The sequence below is a fragment of the Sorex fumeus genome, unplaced genomic scaffold (assembly GCF_029834395.1).
Source record: "Sorex fumeus unplaced genomic scaffold, SorFum_2.1 ptg000044l, whole genome shotgun sequence".
Classification (NCBI taxonomy): Eukaryota; Metazoa; Chordata; class Mammalia; order Eulipotyphla; family Soricidae; genus Sorex; species Sorex fumeus.
The window spans coordinates 72,063,528-72,085,582 of NW_026606101.1; the positions used below are offsets into that span (position 1 = coordinate 72,063,528).

General features: G+C 46.5%; 1 protein-coding gene across 1 annotated transcript in view; it reads left to right on the plus strand.

Annotated features, from left to right (window-relative positions):
- Positions 1 to 22,055, plus strand: part of SIAH2 (siah E3 ubiquitin protein ligase 2) — a 636,369-nt gene that overhangs the window by 613,274 nt on the left and 1,040 nt on the right. The window lies entirely within an intron of this gene.

Below are 22,055 nucleotides of genomic sequence, written 5' to 3' on the forward strand. Positions count from 1 at the left end.
CCTACTTTGACAAACTGGCAGGCTACCGAATGTAGCCTGCCCACACGGCAGAGTCTGGCAAACTCCCCGTGGCGTACCCAATATGCCAAATACCAGTAACAATGATGGGTCTCATTCTCCTAAAGAGCCTTGAATATAATCTCAGGGCTAGGATGAAGGAGACGTTACTGGGGCCTGTTCGAGGCAATCGACGAATAACAGGATGATCTGTGATCTGTGAATGTGTGTTAAGATCACACCCCCCGGTGCTCAGGGGCTACTAGAAGTTGAGTGCTTGGGGAATCAATCAGGGGTCTGTGCAGTACAGGGGCTGAGGCTCAGGGCTCCCTCATACAAGGGGCACTCCAGCCCTGTGAGGCATCTCCCCATCTCCCTTGGAGCGGATGGGCAGGAACATTCCTCCCGGGCTCAGCCTTCTTACAATTCCGTTCTTGCGAACAGACTCCTGTCCTCTGAGGGTGTTTTCTGCTTTCTCTTGGCAATCCTACCTTCCACGTGAATGCCGCACGGCACATTTCCACAGACGGTTCTGCAGCTTGGCCCCAAGAATGCCCTATCAGCCCCTTTCTGCAATGAGAACGGATTTAATTCACTTCCCGCGGTGGGGGTGGAGCCTGCTAGACCCACAGGCTCTGCCCCTCTTCGCTGCCCCTGAGTCCTGAGTCCACCATCTTCCAACCGGCCAGCCTGTTGCACATAAGGCTCTTCTTCCTCGAGTGTCACTGTGTCCCCTCTCCAGGAGCAGTCGAGGAACCCAATTTACCACTGGAACCAGGTGCACGCGGTAGGGGCCGGAGGAGACTGCAAGTCTGACACCCCCACCCCGGAGCCTCTGAGCTGCCCCTCATGCAAGCACTGGCACTGCAAAGGCCCCACCAAGGCCACAGAAGCTGTGGCAGTGGGTGCCTATGCCCTGAGCCCCTCACAGTGACCTCCACAGAGCCTGCACTGGCCGCCCCACCGTCTCCACAGCAGCCACCGGGAAATCCCGGCTGGCTCCCTGCCCCACTGGGTCTTTGCAAACTCCCTTCCCAGGCTGCTCTGGGTTTGGCCGGTTGTCTGTCCCCTCCCCCTCCTGCCCAGCTCCTACTCAGGGAGAGTCACATGGAGCTCTTCAGGCCTCCCTCTATTCAGCTCTTATCCTCGGCAACAGCACGAAGCCCAGCCAGGCCTCCCAAAGGAAGTGGCTGGCCAGGGACCCTGGCCTATACTTCTGCTCTGGGTTCTGGTGGCCAATTCTCCCCCAGTGAATGCTTTGCTGTCCTTTGCAAAGAGGCCAGCAGGCGGCCAGGTCACCTTCATAACTCAGCACCCAGCCCAGCAGGGTGCTCAACCCTTTGGTGTAGAAGCAAACACTGGCAGGGAAAAAGGGATGTGTGTGGGTGTGTGTGTGTGTGAGAGAGAGAGAGAGAGAGAGAGAGAGAGAGAGAGAGACAGTGAGTATGAGAATGTGTGTATGTGAGAGAGTATATGTGTGTGAGTGTATGTGTGTGAGTGTGTAAGTATGTGATTGTGTGTGTGAGTGTATGTGTGTGAGAGTATATGTGAGTGTGTGTGTGAGAGTGTCCGTGTGTGTGAGTGTGTGTGAGAGTATGTGGGAGAGTGTGTATGTATGTGAGTGTGTGAGAGTGCGTGACAGCATGTGAGTGTATATGTGTGTGAGTGCATATGTGTACGAGTGTGTGTGAGTGTGTTTTAGAGTATGTGTGTGTGTGTGTATGAGAGTGTGTGTGTGTGAGTGTATATGTCTATGAGTATATGTAAGTGTGTGTTATGTGTGTGTTCTGGGGGCGGGGTGGCAATGGGGGCTGGGCTGAGAGGGGGGATGGCTGATACAGAAATACGATTTGTGAACTGGCCTTGAGACGAGCGCCAGAAACGTGTTCTCCGTGTGTGCGTGCCCATGTCAGACAGCATGCTCGGAGCACAGCAGTCAGCCTTCCGCTCAGCACTCGCTCCCTCCCAGCCAGTCCAAAGGGACCCATTGTCCTCCTTTAGCACTGCCCCCTGAATAACAGAAGCTCTGGAATCCACCTCAAAGCAACCAAGGCAGGGCCTGGAGTGACAGGACAGGGGTGAGGCCTGGCCGTTTGCTGCAGTGCACATCCCTGGTGTCACTTGCGAACTTTCCAGCACTGCCAGCAGTCGCTCCTGAGCAGACAGCCAGGCAGAGCCTCTGGCCATCACCGATGAAGGGAATGCAGGAAGGGTTTGAACCAGGCCCTGCCGGATCTGGGCTGGGGGTGGTCAAACGACTTATCAGGAGAGACAGGTGGTTTCGGCAGAGCAGTCAGCATATTGAAAGGGGGTCTACGGATCAGACTGCCGGCAGGTGTCTCCAAGGGAGAGACCCCCTTAGCACAGTCAAGAAGGTCGGCTGGTAAAATCACGTTAGAAAACCTAGGGTTAAGAACTAAGACCAGGAAAAAAGTCAACTTCTAAATTTCTCCTATTATCCAACCTCCCCACTCCCCACCCCGTCGCCCCAGCTCCTGATACATTCCGTTCTTTGCCGGAGCTGGGAAGTAGCACCCAGGCTGTTTTCCCTTCTCCTCAGGGTTCAGCTCCTCACCCAATCTCCCTTATTCGTCCAAGCCGGGATCACCAGCCATTTTCTCCACCCACCAGGATTCCAACCTTCTTTCCTGCCCTGAGATCCCAGCATCAGAGGATTGTGTCCAAGGCTGTCTCCGCGTCACCCAACAGCAGAGAGGGAGACTGTGACCAGCCTCCTCCCTGTTCCCACACAGGTCCCCCCCCTCACCCCTTGCCTCCTGCATTCTCCGCTTCCTCTTTGAACTCTCCACTTCAAGGCTTATTTAAGTGAACTTTCAGGCAGCCTGGGGTCCCGAGTATCCTGGGTTTCAAGATCTCCTAGGTCACCCCCACTAATTCTCCAACACTCCCCACCCTTGGGCTGGGAACGCCCCAGAGCCAAGTCCCCCACACCCCGTTGGCTCAAGGCTGTGAACTTGTCATTCTCAGAAAAGCCCCAGGACCATGAGAGGGGGTGACCACGCAGAGAAGGTGGTCATGAAACCACAGCAGCTAGGAAGGGTGCAGACCGCACGGGCTGATGAACAGCTTCCAAGAGAAGGAAACGGGATCTGGTTTTATGCACAGCAGAAAGAGCGAAAGAGCGACGTGTTAGCTCATCTCGATTCTAGTGCTGCTTTTTTTTTTTTTAGGAAACTCATACATATTCATGCGGGGGAGAATGGGGAGCATGCACAGTTGAGGAACATACAAAGAACATACACTGCACGTGCAGAAAACGGCAGCGATACATCATAAAGGGAGTCACCAGCCAGGACTATCCAGCCAGGGGCCTGGGGCTTCACAGTGCCAAGTTTTCTTATGGTTCCGCTTTGGCCCGTCAACGCTGGCAGAACCCAAGAGGCAGCTTTGCCAGGAAGACTGCCACCCTCTCCACACCAGAGGCCTCAGGCCAGTCTGTCGGAGTGTTGCCTAGCCCCAAAGAGTCCTTCTAAATTTGGGGGTGGGGAGGAGAAAAGGAGGCAAAGTTGCTAAACGCGCACGCACATACACACACACACACACACACACACACACACACACACACACCCCAACCCAAATACGCATGGAGCTAATCTGCAGGCACAGGGATCCTCTTGTCCCTTGCTCCCATCACATCTTTCTCACGGCCCATAGGTAAGCAGGGTCCGAAGGCGGGTTCAGGAGAATCTGAGCTTAGCCAGCGTTCACCTCTCCTACCGCACGAATTTGAGGCCGCGCAAGGCTCCCCTCTTCTGGCCCGTCCTGGGTGGCCTGGGCTAGTTTCTTTCAACTCAGGGATCAGAAGGGTATTGAACACCTCAACTTCCTTATGCTTGGGGATGAGACTCTCTGTCTGTTTCCCAAGCTGACAGTGGTGGGCACATTCCAGTAACACCCCCTTATTTGGCGAGGGAGCTAATCCGCCCATGTGAAATTTCTCTGTGGAGTTGGACTATCACGTTGCCATCAGAGTTTTGGAAATTTTCCTAGTTGTGATTGTGAAGGGAAAGAGAGAAGCCATGTCTCTGGGAGTTCCTATGTCTAAGTGCACACGTGTTCCTGTGCATGGAAGCAATGAGTGCATGTGAGTTGTGTGTGAGAGAGGTTATGTGCATGTGTGGGGACATGAGTATGTCTGAGTGTACATGTATGAGCATATAAAAGCCTCCATTCCCCCTGAACATCGCTGGGTGTGACCCAAAAAAGCGAGAGAGAGAAAAAATAAAAAGAGCCCTCTTGAGTGGGATTTTTGCCTTAGCCAGAACCAAAATTCTAAAATTAAAACTCAGGCCGGAAGAATAGTCTAGTGGGTCGGGCACTTGCCTTGCACACGGCTGATCTGACTTTGCTTCCCAGCATCTCACAAGATCCCTTGCACACTGGCAGGAGTGAGTGCAGAGTGCAGAACTCTCTGCCAGCAGTCGGTACCTGAGTGCAGGACCAGAAGTAACCCTGAGCGTTGCCACTTGCGGCCCCCCAAGCAAAAACAAATAAAATATCTCACAAATGTGTCGGGGCTAGAGAGACAGTGAAGCAGCTTTTGTCCTGCATGCAGTGAACCGGTTTGCTCCCCAGCACCCAAGAAAGAGGACCAAGGTCGAGGTGTTGGTCCCTCGGAGCTTCACCAGCTCCTCTTCTGCCGTGCTTGCTGGGTGGAGATTCTCCATCCGGGCAAAATCAACACATGTGGGCACTAGTAAGGCACACTACTTGTTCTGTGTTAGACAACACAGAAAGAGAACAAGTCTAACTGGGAGATCTTGTGAGTCTGCAGTTCACACATAAAGGTCACCAGGGAGACAGTTCCAAGGAGCACATGCAGAGGATGTGGGGGGCCTAGGCTTCAAACTCCAGGATCGCCTGACATCAGGAGCACCTCCAGGAGCGCAACATGGTAGCAGACTGCTGAGAAGGGACAATCTTAAAACCACAGGCATAAAACATATTACATGCTGGAGTCAAATAACACAAGTGACAATTCGCGTCTTCTTGGGGGGATAAAAATAGAAAGCAGAAGACAGAGGAATGACATCTTTAAAGTGCTGAAAGGAAATAAAAACTGTCAGTACAGACATCTTTAGATAAACAAAAAACAATTAACTGTCACTAATGGATTTGTACACAGGAAACATAAAAGAAGTTTCTACTGGCTGAAAGGCACTAGTACCAAATGGAAATGTAGATGAAGAGTACTGGAAACGGTAAATATGGGGGTAATTGTTCTCTTAATTTATGTGTAAAGCAAAGGATTGTCAGGAAAAAAAACTACCACGTTGTTCTGAGCTTTATACTCTATATCAATGTAAAGCATATGCGGCATAAATGGGATACTTTTTGGTTTTGCTTTAGGGCCACATCTGACAGTGCTCAGGAGTTACACCTAGCTTTGCACTCAGGAATCACTCCTGGTGGGCTAGGGGGGATATATGCTGTGTGGAGATTGAACTCTGGTCAGCTGCATGCAAGGCAAGTACCTTACCCGCTGTACTATCTCTCTGGCTCCAGGGAGTATTCCTTTACTGGAATCACATTTCATTCTTGTATTTCATTTTGTATGCATGTATTCTTTCTTGTATTCATGCACTTCATTCTTGTATTTGGATAGATAAAAGATTTAGATAAACTTCTACAAGATAGACTTCAATACCTTAAGGTGTAGATCACAATCCTTAGAACAGCCAACAAAATTGCAAGAGATACATCTGAAATATGGAGACTAGAAGTAGAAAAACCCAAATATATTTGATTAACAAAAACAAAGAGTGGAAAGGAGGAAAGAGCGTGGAACAAATAGAAAAGACAAAGAGCAAAATACAGACCTAAAACTAACTGTGTCAACAATGACAACAAATGGAGGTAGGGAAACTGAGTTAGGGACCTTGCCTTGCATGTGGCTGAACCCAGTTAGACCCCCAGCATAGCATATGGTCCCCTGAACACAGATGGGAGTACCTCTCACCTCCAAGTAAACAAATAAATAAACTGATATAATAAGCAATGTATGTAGATGGATTATTTGTTGCAATTTAAAGGTATACTATTAGACTGGATTTTAAAGCAGCAACACACAACTCAAGGCTCTCTAAAAGTAGATTAACATTGCATTCATTGCTAGAGTCAATGCCTAATTTCTACACAACGAAGTTGGAAGACTTTCTATTTTTAAGGATCTCTGTTGAAGATACTTGGTCCTTCAAGTGCTACCACCCAACCAGATGGGGATTGGGGCTCCTGAAATGATTGTTTCTGCTGCTACGTGCTGAGTATCTGCTCACTTTGCTTCCTGCCCCCTTGTAACTATGGGCATTGAAATATTCAAGAGCAAAACTTCAGACAAGGTCTAGAATCTAAAACTACTCTCTACCCAGAGAAATAATTCAGAAGGCAAGGTTCTTGCCTGGCATGCAGCCGCAGTAGTGACCACCAGGTACAATCCCTGGCATCATGTATGGTTCCCTGAGCACTGCCAGGAATCACTCCTGAGCATAGAGCCAGAGACAGCCCCTGAGCACTTCCAGGTATGGCCCCCAAAGCCAAAAACTAAATGCAGTGGCCTGGAGAATAGCAGAAGTTACTACCCCTCAGAGCTTGTGGGAAATGCTGAGCTGGAGGTCAGGGACGTGGCTAGTTGTCTTACAGGTGCCAGGCCCTGGGTTTGATCCCCAGCACTGCAAAAAAAAAAAAAAGGAGGAGGAAGAGGAGCAGAAGAAAAAGACATACAAAAATTTAGGTTCTACCAGGATTAGAATTAGCAAAAGTCATAGAGAAATCTTACTCAAATTAAAATCTGAGAAGCAGGGACCAGAGAAATAGTATAGGGAATAGGCCCATAGGCCCTTCCTTGGATCCTTACCACCTTATGTGGACCCCTCAGCATTGCCAAGACCCACCCTGATCATAGAGCTCCACTAAGTGCTTCCCCCAAACACACACACACACATACACACACATACACACACATACACACACATGAACACACACCCCACAAATGCAAGCAGTACACATGTGTACAATAATTTTATTGTTTCTGTTTCCTCCTAAAGTTTATTCCAACTCTACTATACCAAAAACAACAAGATTTGGATAATATGTCCCTTTGGGATGAAACATTTTTCTCTGAAGATGTGACCACACAATTTTATGATGCCCCAGGGACAATGGTTTCCAATCAAAGGCCACGTCTGATTTTATATGGGGCAGGGAGTCTTCTTCACCAATCAGGCTTTAGAGCAAACAGCATTTCTGTTTTGTTATGTGGAGGGCTGCGCATTTTTGAGAAACGACCTTTGACCTTCCATTGCTCCTCGCACTTCACCCCTGCTCCGACTGAAGATGAGAAAATGAAAGATGAGAACAGGTCGCTGACTCATGCTTCTGTTGTAATGAAGTCATACTTGCCAGCTATTAAAATAGAATGTTTCGAGACCAAATATTTCATTTGGGTGTATCTGAAGAACTAAAATATTTCTATTGAACTGCACAGTGAGAAAACATTCTAGATTTGAAACATCTGTTTTCGGTCATTTCAGTCAAAGACTAATATTTGCACAGGGCAGAGAGGCCCGCGGGGATGTTGTGTTGTTCTAAATACAGTATTCCCATGATGGAATGTTCCTGAAGGACCGTATGGAAGTAATCACCCCACTTAAAGGCTCGGAGCGTCTAGATACGTTTGAGAATGTGTACACTGCATCTACACACATACTGGGGAATGTGGAATATTTTTGAGAATGTGTATACTGCGTCTATACACATACTGGAGAATCTGGGATTCGTCTGGGAATGTGTACACTGTGTCTACACACTTACTGGAGAATGCGGGATACGTTTGGGAATATGTCCACTGCATCTACACACATACTGAAGAATGTGGAATGCATTTGGGAATATGTACACTGAGTCTACACACATACTGGAAGATGTGGGACACATTTGGGAATGTGTACATTCTGTCTACACACATACTGGAGAATGTAGGCACCGCATTCCCGATGTACTAAACCTGCAGGTGTGAGCAGTATTCACTTCCCCATCCTCCTCTTTCTCTTTGAGAAGAGGTTGGTGATGCTGTGGCTGCAGGGTGGACACATTTATGGGACACAAGGGGCTTCAGCATCAGGATCAAAGGGCCTGTGCAGTTGGAGAGCCGGGGGTATATGTCTTCTTGTTTCTCAGAAGGATTAATACAACCAGGCCTTGAGCTAACGCTGACCAATTGTTGGCCCCTTTGACATCTTTTATTCTACACTTGACCTGGTTAGAAGCTCATCTCCCTCCACAGGCAACACTTGTACCCAAGAATATTCATTTCTATGCTGAAATCACGGTGTCAGGGGCATGAAGTGGACACATGTAAAGGGTCATATGATTACTTAGCCCTGGAGGTGTCTTGTTGCAAGGTTCAATCCATGCCTCCTCCTCCTCACTCCCACCTCAGGAAGCAGGAAGGACAGTTTCTGTTACACCCGGGAGGGACCTTTTAAGAACAGATAAGTAGGAAGAGACAGGATGGCATGTCTTTTCCCCTGGCCCATTCTGAGCTCGTTCAGAGAGGCGACAGGGTAGCGAAGTGGGACTTTGTGAGACCAGAGACACAGTTGAACTGCTCGGGGATTTCCTGCAGCAAGGACTGGCCCAGAGACATACTGAAAGACTTTCTTAGTAGTGCTGCCTGTAGCGTTTTATTACCACCACTCTATAGCATCCATTGTTTGAGTCCTTGATCTTGATAATGAAGAAGAGGAGGAGGAAGAGAACAACATTGAGGATAGGATTCCGATAGCTATTCACTTGTGCCAGCCCTTCCTCCTGTTTTCTGTGCATACTATCTCACTTAATAGCTCTCGAAATTGTCTTTTGAATTAGGTATTTTTTAAGTCTTTGTTGTACAACTCCACTTAGTTGTACAACTGCACTTAGTGAGATTAAGTAATGCCCAGCAGGAAGTATGGCAAGGGTCATATTTAACTGCCAGAGGTGATTTATTCTTCCCTTAAAACTATCATTAAAATAATATCATGCAGTGCAGTTCTCTCTTTTTTGGGACGGGGTGGGAGTGGGGTTAGGGAGGGCACACCCACCATGCTCAGGACATTCTCCTGGCTCTGCACTCAGGGATCATTCCTAGTGTTGCAGGGTCAGTGATGTGCAAGGCACCTTATCCTCCTACTATCTCTCTGGTCCTGTGGTGAAGTCTTGTCAAGTGAACATTGATGAATTTTTGCAAAGTGAAAAACTCTGTTGTAAAGAACCATTTGGTGAATCACAGAAATGGAATATTACCAGAATCGCCAAAGTCTTTTTCATGACCCATCTTGATAACCAGCCCCAACTCCATGAAGCTCACACAGTACTTGACTCAAACACCAGAGATTAGTTTTGCTTGTTAACTTTATACAAATCTAATGTTACACACACATTTGTGTGTTTTTTATTAAATATTATATTGAGAGATTTTTTGATTACTGCTGCCTGTAGCATTTTATTATCACTACTCTATTGTATCCATTGTTTGAGTGTAACTATTTATTATACTGGTGACCAGCATGTGGGCTAAAACCATGCCGCTCTAGATTCTTCTATAAACATCTTATGTTGCAAAACCATGAATACACATTGGTTGAATGCGTCCCTCTGAATGGAATGGAGAGGTCCTAGGATGCTGGCAGGTTCAACTTTAGATTTTGCCTGCTTGGGCTGTAGTAGGTAGAACACCATCACAACATGACTTACTCCTGGTGAAAGCAACCTTGAACACTTCTGAAGCTCCTGTGGGCCAGTGTAGTCCACTTTAGGATAACAATTGATTTGTCCTTTCTCCATTGCCACAAGGAGCTTAGGTTCACTGAGTCACACCCATCACACTGTCCCCGAGTCACTTCCATTCATTTATCTGTAACCACTTCTATGCTCTCCACCCCAACCAGTTAATCAGCTTTTCCCCTAATCAGAATCTGTTAATTTGTAAGGTCAGATCCTTCTAGGACACTGAAATTGTATTGTAAGTTAATATTGCCTATCTCTTCTCCTTATGTCTTTTGAATAGTTTACTTTAATGCAATGTCTTTTTTGTGTAGACACAGGAAGACAGTTAGTATTATGCTTTGTAACAGGATTTAATTGGCATTGAGTATTATTCACTCCCGGGTAGCTGCTTTCTCGACTAAGCTTCAGAAGCCCTTAGTTCCTACCACCCCAAAAGCAGGGTCTTGACGAGGGACTAGATGGAAGCAGGGCAAGCTGTAAGCTACCCTGGCATCGAAATGGGCCAGGCCAAAGTGCCATGATTCATAACTATAAGTTAAGAGCTTGATCATGGATAGATGCTGTCATGATCAAAAAGTTAACGATGAGGCTAGGACCTTGCTAGGGACAGGAAAGACTATCTGGTCTGAGTACTGTAGTCTGAGATCGAGATGGCCCTAGGAGAGCAATTCTATAAGCTTAATGTATTTCTTACTGTGTTCATACAAAATGATTAATATTATGTATGCTTATATGTTTGTTGGACAAGGAGAGGAGAAACACACCCAAGGGGATTCCATTCTAGGTTGGGTTGTCCTGCTGAGAGTATCTGTCCTAGAAGAAGTACCCTCTGAGGGAAAGAACTTTACCCCTATTGATTGTGACCACACCTATGTGTAAGCCCCAACCCCTCATGGTTTGGGAATTTAACTAGACTGTAAGAGTGGGCTGGGGGTTCCAGACTCCAGAGCAAAAGGAGAAGGGGATCCAGATCCAGATTCCAAGGCCGAAGGAGGATGAAGGGGGATCCAGAAGGAGAATGAAGAAGCATGGGGGAGAGAGAGGAAGAGGAGAGACAGGAGTGAATGAAGAGAGGATTGGAATAAACTGCAACTAAGACCAACCAGCCTGGCCCTCGTTCCTTCCTTCGCCTGCCCATCACCATCAACTTCCCTCGGGTGGGGGAACCTGCATGAGACTACCAAATGCAGGCGGCAGGATAGACCGCTGTGGTCTTTTTGAGTTTACACAGTCCACTGTGAAGCAAGCACTTTCCCTTGCAGTTCTGTTTAGAAAGCGGGAGGCTTTCGATCCCAGCCACACTCAAAGGGCGCGAATGAGGCTCCACTTTCAAAAGGCAGAAATGTGGTGATGGGGCTACTAAAACCTCATGGGAAGGGGGGCGTTTCCGGCTCGTCCTTCTCGCCCTACCGAGGTCACCAGTTGCCCCCCACGAGTGGTTCTCCGGCACAGCCATGGCTCCAGAAGCACAAGGACTTGATGCAGAGCCCAGCAGCTTGCAGCAGAAAAGTGAACGGACTATGCGTTAACCCACGCCACCATGTCTGCCCGGAGGGGAAAGGGTGTTGGTCCCTTCCGCCTTCTTCCCTCTGGAAAGAAAGATGGCGGCCACTTGGGAGTTTTGTGGAAAGCCAGGTATGAGCCGGTGGTGATGGGGTGACTAAAGCCTCATGGGAAGGGGGGTGTTCCCAGCTCGTCCTTCACGCCCTACTGAGGTCACCAGTTGCCCCCCATGAGCGGCTTTCCAGCACGGCCATGGATCCAGAGCACAGAAACCAATCTCTTAATTATCTGACTCTCAGTAGAAATACTTCCAGGGTTAATAAGTAAAATAACAGAAATCCAAAACCACGCAGCCACAATAGCGGGTGTGCGACATCATTTAATTCTTGAACCCAGCTGTAGAAAGCAAATCATTTCACAATTCTTTTTCAGCATGTCTGATTTGGGGGTGTAAACTCTAAATAATAATGGTGCATCTTTTATCGAAACAATGAATCTAGTGAAAGTAGATAGAGTGTTAACTAGAATTCATCTGCCTCACAGGCATTGGGAGGGGTGGGAGGTGGGGGTTTATTGGGGTTCTTCGCGGTGAAAAATAAGTATTGGTAAAGGGAAATGTGTTTGATATTTGCATGACTAAGACCTAAACCTGAAAGCTTTGTAACTTTTCCCACAGTTATTCAATAAATAAATAAATTTTTTTTTAAAAAAAAGGCAGGAACACAGCGGACTCAACAGGGTTCATCAAACCACAACATTTAGGAAATTAGTAGTTGACCGTTGGGTGGGAAATCTCAGGAGCTATGCAAATACCTTGATTTTCCCCAAGTTCCACCAGGAATGTTGACTTTCATCAGTGGGCGTCGAGTTTTCGGTTGTTTGTGGTGAGGTTCACCCATTGATGGCCATTGATGGTGGGACCTGGACCAGGGTCAGTTGCATCAAACAAAACGTGTGGACTCCTGCACTGTCTCTCTCCGATCCTTGTATTTACCATCAGTGTGGGAACAAGAATATTTGTTTGTGGGAGGATTATGAGGCTATACTATTATTCATGAGTAAATTTTGGCTCAAATTGCTCCAGCTTTGATCATTGGGGCTATTTCAATTACTTCCTGTGTTTTTGGAAAACAGTATTTTCTGTTCTTAAGGTAAGGTAAAGGTAAAGGCCCTCCCGTTGATCGTCGATTTGCTCGAGCGGGTCCAGTAACGTCTCCATTGGAGACTTTGTTGTTACTGTGTTTGGCATATTGAATACTCTCGGTAGCTTGCCGGGCACTCCGAGAGGGGCGGAGGAATCGAACTCGGGTCGGCCATGTTGGCCGCTTGTAAGGCGAACACCCTACCTGCTGTGCTATCGCTCCAGCCCCTTTTTTTTTTGTTTTCTGTTCTTAAACAGCATTTTCTGTTCTTAAACAGCATTTTTGAGGTATAATGTACGTATCATATTTTACATGTGTATCTTCAATTTTAGATTACATGCTTACCATCTTATCAGGGGCTATATGATACCAATGATTTGATTTTGTCTATTTACAGAATATTCTTGCATAACCAGTAGGACAATTCCATTGTCGAACATTTCTACCAACCTCATGTCCATTTCCAACTCTTCCCACCACTCTCAGCCTGCGTTAATCCCTAAGTCTGGCTCTGTGGATATTTCTTTTCGGAAGAGACCTGCCCTTGGCATGGGAGACACTGCAGGCGCCTACTGTACTGCCTGTCCAGACTAGCAATCTAGCATCGGACAGCTCAAGCACTCAGTCTCTAGCAAATTGTGGACCTAGAAGTAACTTCTCCTTGAAGTACAATTTTATTAAAGAAAAACAAAAACATTTACATATTAAAGTTTCACTTTAATACTTTTGGGAAAGAATGTCTATTTAATTACATTAAGTTTCACTGCTTATCTTCTTGAACTGAGACCAAGAGAAATCAGACTTGGTGTCTCTTGGGGGATAGTCTGCTGGAGGGGCTGAGTTTCTCTCATCCATCAGATAACAAGATGACCTATTTGAAGAGACTTTGTGCCTTTGGAATTCTGCACCTTTAGAATTCTACGTTGAGTTGTTCTTGATGCTGAGTACAAATTTCTTGGAATGAAGTATTACAAATCTGGTTCCAGAATGTTCTATCTGCATGGAGAAAACGAGCTTGCCCTCATCAGGAATTCTCCATCAGACAATGTGACATTTAGGAGGGTAAGGTAATGTGAATCCTTGACATCTCTAGACAATCTTTCAGGTATTATTACAACAGAACTCATGAAGCCAAGCCTGGGATATGGCTATGTCAGGTTTGTTTTTCTGATTAAGATTCTGCAGTTTACAATATTTTTAATGTTGGTTTCTCACACACATACTTCCAACACCACATCTATCACCAGTGTACCCACCTCTGTCTCCCAAGGTCCCTAGGACCCCTCCTTTTCAACCCCAAGAATGTGGACCAAGACATGCTTGCCATGTGGATGCAAGCAATATCAAATACTTAAAATGCTTGAACACCATGGAAACACGACACAGAAAGAAACCTAAGAGAATACTTAGGCACCCAAGCGAGGAAGGGAGATGATGTTCTGACCACCACAGGCATGGCTGCACTTAACAAGCAGATTATGCAATGAGCTTCATCAAATGAGGAGCTTATGTACTCAACATCACAGGAGTCAAGAGTGGGCAATGCTGTAAAGTGCACTGTGGGGAGTGGGCTGGGGAAGCCACCTGAGCAAACAGTTCCCATCTCTTCCGCCCCACTATCCTTAGCACAGCCCCACAGCGCTTGCCTCTCCACTGTATTTAATACCAAGTCAACAAGAGGGAGGTCAGGGTTGAGGGCAGAAGGCTTATGCTGGTTGCACTGTCCTTTTGCTCTTCGTTTCTTACTATGAGGGGAAAAGCAGTTGTCCATCTTCTGTTGGGTTTTTTTGGGGAAGTGGACGAGATGATCCACAGAGTTGGAAGGCAACTGGCAGTGGGTGGGGTAAAGGCAGCTGTGGGGGCCACACATAGCAGTGCTCAAGGTTTACTCCTGGCTCTGTGCTCACGGATCATTCCTGGTGGTGCTTGGGTGAATGTATTTGGTGCTGCACACTGAACGGGGGTCAGCCACATGAAAGGCAATGGCCTTACCTGCTATACTCTCTCCTAGAAACTTCTAGTAGTGTTTAAAAGAAGTTTCTTGTGGTTACAAAGCATTTTAGATTTTTTGTGGGGGTCACATCCGATGATGCGCAGGGGTTACTCCTAGAGGTGCTTGCGGGACCATGTGGGATGCCGGGGAATGAACCTGGGTTGGCAACATGCAAAGCAAAGGCCCTACTTACTGTACTATCACTCTGACCCCTGGTTTCAAAGCATTCTAAACTGAACTTACTACCTCACCCTCCCTACCACTAACACCCTCCTCTCATACACACAGCCCCCACCACCACTCCACACACACATACAAATTGTATGCGTCTCTTAGCAAGGACAAAGAGAAAACGACTGAGTAGGTAAAGCTGCCAAATTGGCCACACCATGTCACACTTTCTATTTTAAATCTTGTTAGACATTGTCCTAAGACTCTATCCATTCCAGGGCTTTTACAGTTCACCACCACACAAATCATAAGTCATCTTGGTTGCTGTATCTTAACTTACTTGATGTTTTAATAAGAAAGGACAACCAGAATACATCCACTTGGACAACTGCATAGTCATTACAAAGAACAGATCTAAGGCCAAAGTTTTTGCATAAGCCTTCTGCCAACAAGTGTTCAAATAACTAACAAGTATATGAAAGAGTCACTTTTAGCGCTCACTAGGTGTATGCAAATGAAAGCAATAATAAGTGACAAATCTGACAGAATATTTAAAGGTTAGAGATAATGCCAAGTGTCCGGGAAGGTGAGCAACTGAGTCCTTCCTGCAATGCAGGGGTCACGGAAAAATAATTCTGTCTCTTTGGAATGGTGGTTTGGGGAAGATGATCTCATCTCTTTAAAATGTGGTTTGGTAATAGCTCCTCAACCTGAAGCTATGAGCTGGGCAATCCCTCTCCTACTATTAGGTACTGATATTCACACCAAAATTCATGCACAAAAGGCTCTATAAAGAACAACTATGGGAAATGGGCATTGGTGGAGGGATGGTACTGGATCATTGTATAACTGAAACCCAAGCACAAAAATTTGCAAGTCTACAACTGTACCTCATGATGTCTCACTAATAAAAATTAAAAAAGAAAAAAAAGAAAAACTAGAAAGCCAAAGAGATAGTATAGAAGGTAAAAGCCAAGCATGCAGCTGCTTCAGTTTGATCCCTGGCACCTCACGTCCCTGAGCACAGGCAGAGTGATCCCCGAGCCAGTAGTAAGTCCTGAGCATTGTGGGTACAGCCCCAAACCAGAAAAACAAACCAAAAAGAATGTGACTTTTAGCCATTCTCTAAATTTCTTGATTGCTCTGATACAATTTTCATAATTACAACCTGTTCGTTGATTTATTTTCTTGGTTTTTGTTTTGTTTGGGGGCCATTTGTGGGCAGGAATGAGGGGTTACTCCGATTCTGTGCTGGAGAGGTTCTCTCAGTGGTGCGTGGGGGAACCTGCATTGCTGGGGATCAAATCCGCACTTCGTGCACTCTCTCTCTGGCCCCTAGAATGAAAATGCTTTGCTCCACCAAGAAACTCCGAGAAACAATAGACTTGTATAGTAAAGCCACAGGCTATACAATCAATACTCAAAGGTTCAAGGCTTTCCTATGCGCAAGTAATGAGAGAGAAGAAATGACACAAAAAAAGCAATCCCATTCACAATTATGCCTCAGAAAATCAAGTACCTCAGAATCAGCTTAACTAAGGAGGTAAAGGACCTATAAAAGGAAAACTACACAACGCTACTTCACAAAAAGAAGACACGAGGAAATGGAAATATATCCCCTGCTTATGCATTGGGAGAATTAACACTGTCAAAATGGCAATACTCCCCAAAGCATTATGCAGATTCAATGCGATCCCTATAAGGATATCCACGAAATTCTTCGAAGAAATGGATCAAACACTCCTGAAATTCATATGAAACAACAAACGCCCATGAATAGCTAAAGTGATTCATGGGAAAAAGAAGATGGGAGGCATCACCTTCCCCAACCTCAAACTCAACTGCAGCGTGGTAATAATTAAAAGAGCATGGTACTGGAACAAAGGTAGAACCAAGGACCAATGGAACAAGGTAGAATATCCTGACACACACCCTCAAATATATGATCATCAAATCTTTGATAAGGGAGCAAGAAATGTCAAGTGGAGCAAGGAAAATCTCTTTAACAAGTGGTGCTGGCAAAACTAGACAGCTACATGCAAAAAATAAAAAAATGGGCTCAGACCTCTACCTAACAAAAGTCAGATCAAAATGGATTAAAGACCCCAACATCAGACCAGAATCTATAAAGTACACTGAAGACAAGGTCGGCAAAACCCTTCACGATATTGAAGCTAAAGGTTATCTTCAAAGATGACATGTCGGGGGTATGGTGCCGCCAGCAGGTCAATCTGTACCTGTGAGGCAAGTGCATCGGCAGCCTCATGGCGCCTTCAGACTTTCAGATACCCCAAAATTGCTGCTGTGCCTTTGACCAGACCCCAAAAACTTGGGGCAAAGTTTACCAAGAAAGTAAATGGCCAAAAGTTAGGTATGTGGGAGACACACCCACAAGCCACCTTCGGCTCAGCTATATAATTGGAGGCAAGGCCTCTCTGGTTCCTGATTGAACTGCTTAATGGCCATGATCCCAGAGACTCAGAAACGAATCTCGGAACCCAGCGACTTTAGGTAGAAATGTGTCCGGTCCCTGCAGTAGGCTACCGGTGCTGGGCCAACCCAGGTGGGAATAAGTTTCGTGCCTTGGCATGTTCCCCCTGGCGGCCCAGTGGCTGCCATCCTTCAGAGGCCACTGGATAGTAACATTTGGGCCCCCAGTGATGAGACACACAGGGCCTCATGGGATAGGGGTGGAGCTGGGCTTGTCCTCCCCACCCCAACGAGACCCCAAGTCATCGCTCACGAATGGCCTCTCTGGCTTCTGATCAAGCTGCTTAACGACCACGATCCCAGAGACTCAGAAACAAATCTCAAAACCCAGTGGCTTTTGGCAGAAATGCGTTCGAACCCCACAGTACGTTACTGTCGCTGAGCCACCCCAGGGAGGAAAGGGTGTTGTCCCTCCGCCTACTCCCTCTTGGCGGCTTGGTGGCCGTCATCCTCCAGAGGCTATTGGACAGTCAGGCTTGGGCCCGCAGTGACGAAACTTGTTGGGCCTCATGGGGTGGGGTGGAGCCGGGCCTGTCCTCCCCACCCCAATGAGACCCCAAGTCATCGCCCATGAACGGCCTCTCTGGCTCCTGATCAAGCTGCTTAACGGCCTTGATCCCAGAGACTCAGAAACAAATCTCAAAACCCAGCGGCTTTTGGCAGAAATGTGTCCGGACCCCGCAGTAGGTTACTGTCGCCGGGCCACCCCAGGGGGGAAAGGGTGCTGTCCCTCCGCCTGTTTCCTTCTGGTGGCTCAGTGGCCGTCATTCTCCAGAGGCCACTGGACAGTCAGGCTTGGGCCTGCAGTGACAAAATTTGTTGGGCCTCACGGGATGGGGTGGAGCCGGGCCTGTCCTCCCCACCCCAACAAGACCCCAAGTCATCGCCCATAAACGGCCTCTCTGGCTCCTCATCAAGCTGCTCAACGGCCATGATCCCAGAGACTCAGGAGCAGATCTCGAAACCCAGTGGCTTTTGGCAGAAATCCCTCCAGATTTAAGTGTTAAAACTTTGGAATTTCAAAACCACATGGCCCTACTGCAGCCACGCGACATCATATGTTATTCATAACCAGCAATAGAATATAAATTGTCTATTGTTCCCTTTTCAGTAGATCTGAGTGTTGGGGTAAAATCTCAAATAATAATGGTGGGTCTGGTGTCGAAATATTGAATGTGATCAAAGTAGAGAGAGAGCAATGTGGAAATCATCTGCCCCACAGGTAGGAGGAGGGTGTGGGATGGGCGGATACTGGGGTTTTTGGTGGAGGAGAATGGGCACTGGTGAAGGTACGGATGTTTCATTGTATGACCGAGACTTAGCTCTCATGGTGATTCGATAAATAAAATTATAAAAAATGAAAAAAAAAAGTAAGGTGGAGTTCATGCACAATTCAATCAGCTGCTAATCAGTGGCTGAATAAATGGCAGTACTCCTACAAAAAAAAAAAAATGACATGCCACTGACCAAGCAAGTGGAAACAGAGATAAACACATGGGACTATCTTAAACTAAGAAGCTTCTGTACCTCAAAAGAAACAGTGACCAGAATACGAAGACAATCTACAAAATGAAAAGGATATTCACCCAATACTCATCTGATAAGGGGTTGATGTCAAGGATATACAAGGCACTGGTTGAACTCTACAAGAAGAGACCCCATCAGAAAATGGGGCGATGAAATGAACAGAAACTTTCTCAAAGAAGAAATCCAAATAGCCAAAAGGCACATGGAAAAATGCTCTTTAGCACTAATCATCAGGAAGGTGAAGATTGAAACAATGAGATAGCATCTCACACCATAGAGACTGGCCCATATCCAAAAGAACAAAAGCAACTGGTGTTGTGGGGAGAAAGGGACCCTCCTTCACTGCTGGTGGGAATGCCAACTGGTTCAGCCCTTTTGGAAAACAGTATGGACGTTTCTCAAAAAATTAGATATTGAGCTCCCATTTGACCCAGCAATACCACTTCTGGGAATATATCCCAGAGATGCAAAAACCTATAGTAGAAATGACATCGGTACTCGTATGTTCATTGCAGCACTGTTTACAATAGCCAGGATCTGGAAAAAAACAAAACAAAACAAAAACAGAGTGCCAGAGAACAGATGACTGGTTAAAGAAACTCTGGTACATCTATACAATGTAATATAATGCAGCTGTTAGAAAACATGAAGTCTGAAATTTGCATATAAGTGGATCAATATGAAGAGTATCATACTAAGTGAAATGAGTCAGAAAGAGGGACAGACATAGGACTACACTCATCTGTGGAACATAAAGTAAAAGAATGGAAAACTAACACCCAAGGATAGTAGAGATAAGGACCAGGAGGATTGCTCCATGGCTTGGCTTGAAAGCCAGCCTCAAAAGGCAGCTGGGATAGAGAAGGGACCACCAAGTAAAGGATGCTTGGGGGGCCTGCTCAGAATGAGAGATGCTGCTGAAAGTAGACTACAGACTGAACATAATGGACACTTAATAACTGCATTGCAAACCACAAACACCCCAAAGGAGAGAGAGAGTAAAAGGGAATATGCCTGTCACAGAGACTGGCAGGGGAGGGGGGGAGGGGAGGTGGTGGTAGGGTGGTAGGGATATTGGGAACATTGGTGGTGGAGAATGGGCATTGGTGGAGGGATGGGTACTCAATCATTGTATGACTGAAATGCAATCACGAAAGTTTGTTAAGTCTGTAACTGTATCTCACAGTGATTCACTAAAAAAATCACTGTCACTGTCCTCCCGTTGTTCATCAATTTTGTCGAGTGGGCCCAGTAATGTCTCCATTGTGACACTTGTTGTTACTGTGTTTGGCATATTGAATAGTCACGAGGAGCTTGCCAGGCTTTGCCATGTGGGTGAGATACTCTCGGTAGCTTGCCAGGCTCCCTGAGAGGGGCGGAGGAATCGAACCCAGCTAGGCCGGACCAGCTGTGCGCAAGGCAAATGCCCTATCGCTGTGCTATCGCTCCAGCCCACACTAAAAAATTTAAATTTAAAAAAAAATTTAAAAATTAAAATTTTTAACAAAATTAATGTTTTGCTCCAAATAAAACATGGAAGTAAAGATGTTACACAACTGAGGACCAAAGTGTTATGTTACTGTTAATCATGGCTTGTCTGTGGAGCTTTTGTTGTCATCAGCACTATTTATGGAACCACATTTTACAGTTCAAAACCTAGGTTTTTTTTTTTTGCCAAAATGTCTAATGATTTACTCATACACTTAAATGGTTCAGGTACTACTAGTCTAATACATTTTTTACAATCTGGTTTTTGGGCTGGGTCAATCGTACTGTGGGTACGGCACTTGCCTTGCACGCACACAGCAGACCTGGGTTCGATCTCCAGCACCCCATGTACAGCCACCCAGTCCACGAAGAGTGGTCCCTGAGTATAGCTGAGTGTGGCCCCAAAATAATACAAACCAATAAAGGACCAAAAATGTATGGTTTTCCACACTGTTTTCATAAATGAGAACAGAGCAGTATTGGAAGCAATGCATAAAATTATACCCCAAATGGAAAAAAAATGAAATTGCAGACTGTGAACGGCTCCATCTTCATAGCTATCTAGAATAGCAATGCAACTACCTTGCTTTTGCTTTTTCTTACACCACAGCAAACCCAGCTTTGCTGAGCCACATGCTCCTGCCCAGACATACCAATTTTCTCTGCTTCTGCCCAGACACCGCAACTAAAGATCAGTCTCCTGGGGAAAGGTAGAAGACACAACGGCAATACTCATTTCTTTCCTTTGGTGGGGGGGGGGGGTGAGGAGGGCACAACTGGCAGTGCTTAGGGTTACTCTTTGCTCTTTGGAGCCAAAACCCACCCTCTACCCCGCCCCCAAATAAAACAAATAAAACGAAGAATGGAATGCATTCACTTTCAACTCTGCTATAATAAGAAAGTCTAGAAATGAAATCTTTAAGTTTTCAGATAAGTAATAAAAATCAAAATCGACACTTTTTGGTTTGGGGGGCGACTCCCAGTGGTGCTCAGGAGGGCTTATTCCTGCCTCTTCACTCAGGGTTCATGCCAAGCAGGCTTGGGGGACCATATGCAGTGCCAGGGATTGAATATAGGTCTTAGGTCTTCAGCCTGCACGGCAAACTGTGCTTGCCTACTTGGCAGCACTATCTCTCCTGCCCCTCAATACATTTAAGTACCATTATTTTATTAGTTCTTTTCTCTCATTGCCTTGGTTCACTCTTTAAATTTAAATGTACTTAAATTTAAATGTTGGGGTTGAATACCCTAACACATAAAGAACACAAATCCCAAGTATACAGTCTGATGAAGCCTTACAACTCAATTGTATTCCTGTAATCTGCAAACGATCGTGAAAGATGACAAACTGTTAAAACGGTAAAATCAAAACCGTCAACAACCATCACACACACAAACACACACACACACACACACACACACACACACACACACACACACCTAGCGCAGTAAACAATGAGTAAATGTAACTAAAGTGGGAGGCACATATGCAAAACCGGAACATTTCCGGCACCCGCTGGTACAACATCTAGGTATTCTCCTGTATCGTCGGAGCAGGAATAAATAAATAAATAAATAAATAAATGGTTCTCGATCTGTTGGCTCCCGACTTGAGGAGGTTCCCCTTGCCATCGTCCTCTCTCCCTCCCTCTCTCCCGGCAGCCACAGTTCAAAACAAGCAGCACAAAAGAGCGTGAAACTTCAGAACCAAGGGGGTTGCTTAGCAACGCGCCCGGGCTTCCTTCCCGGGCCACACCCCGGGGATGCTCCTGTCATCCCCTCCGACCTGCCGGCAACTACAAGTCGGAAGCCTCAAAGCCCCCCGCGCTTTGCCCCCTCTCCCTTTTGACTGGCAAGTGCTACTCCCCTTCATCTGAAACACTGGCGTCGAGGGGCTCGCGGGTCGGGGGCGTCGCCCCGGGCAGGCCACTGGGACGAGCCCCCCTGCGGAGGGCAGG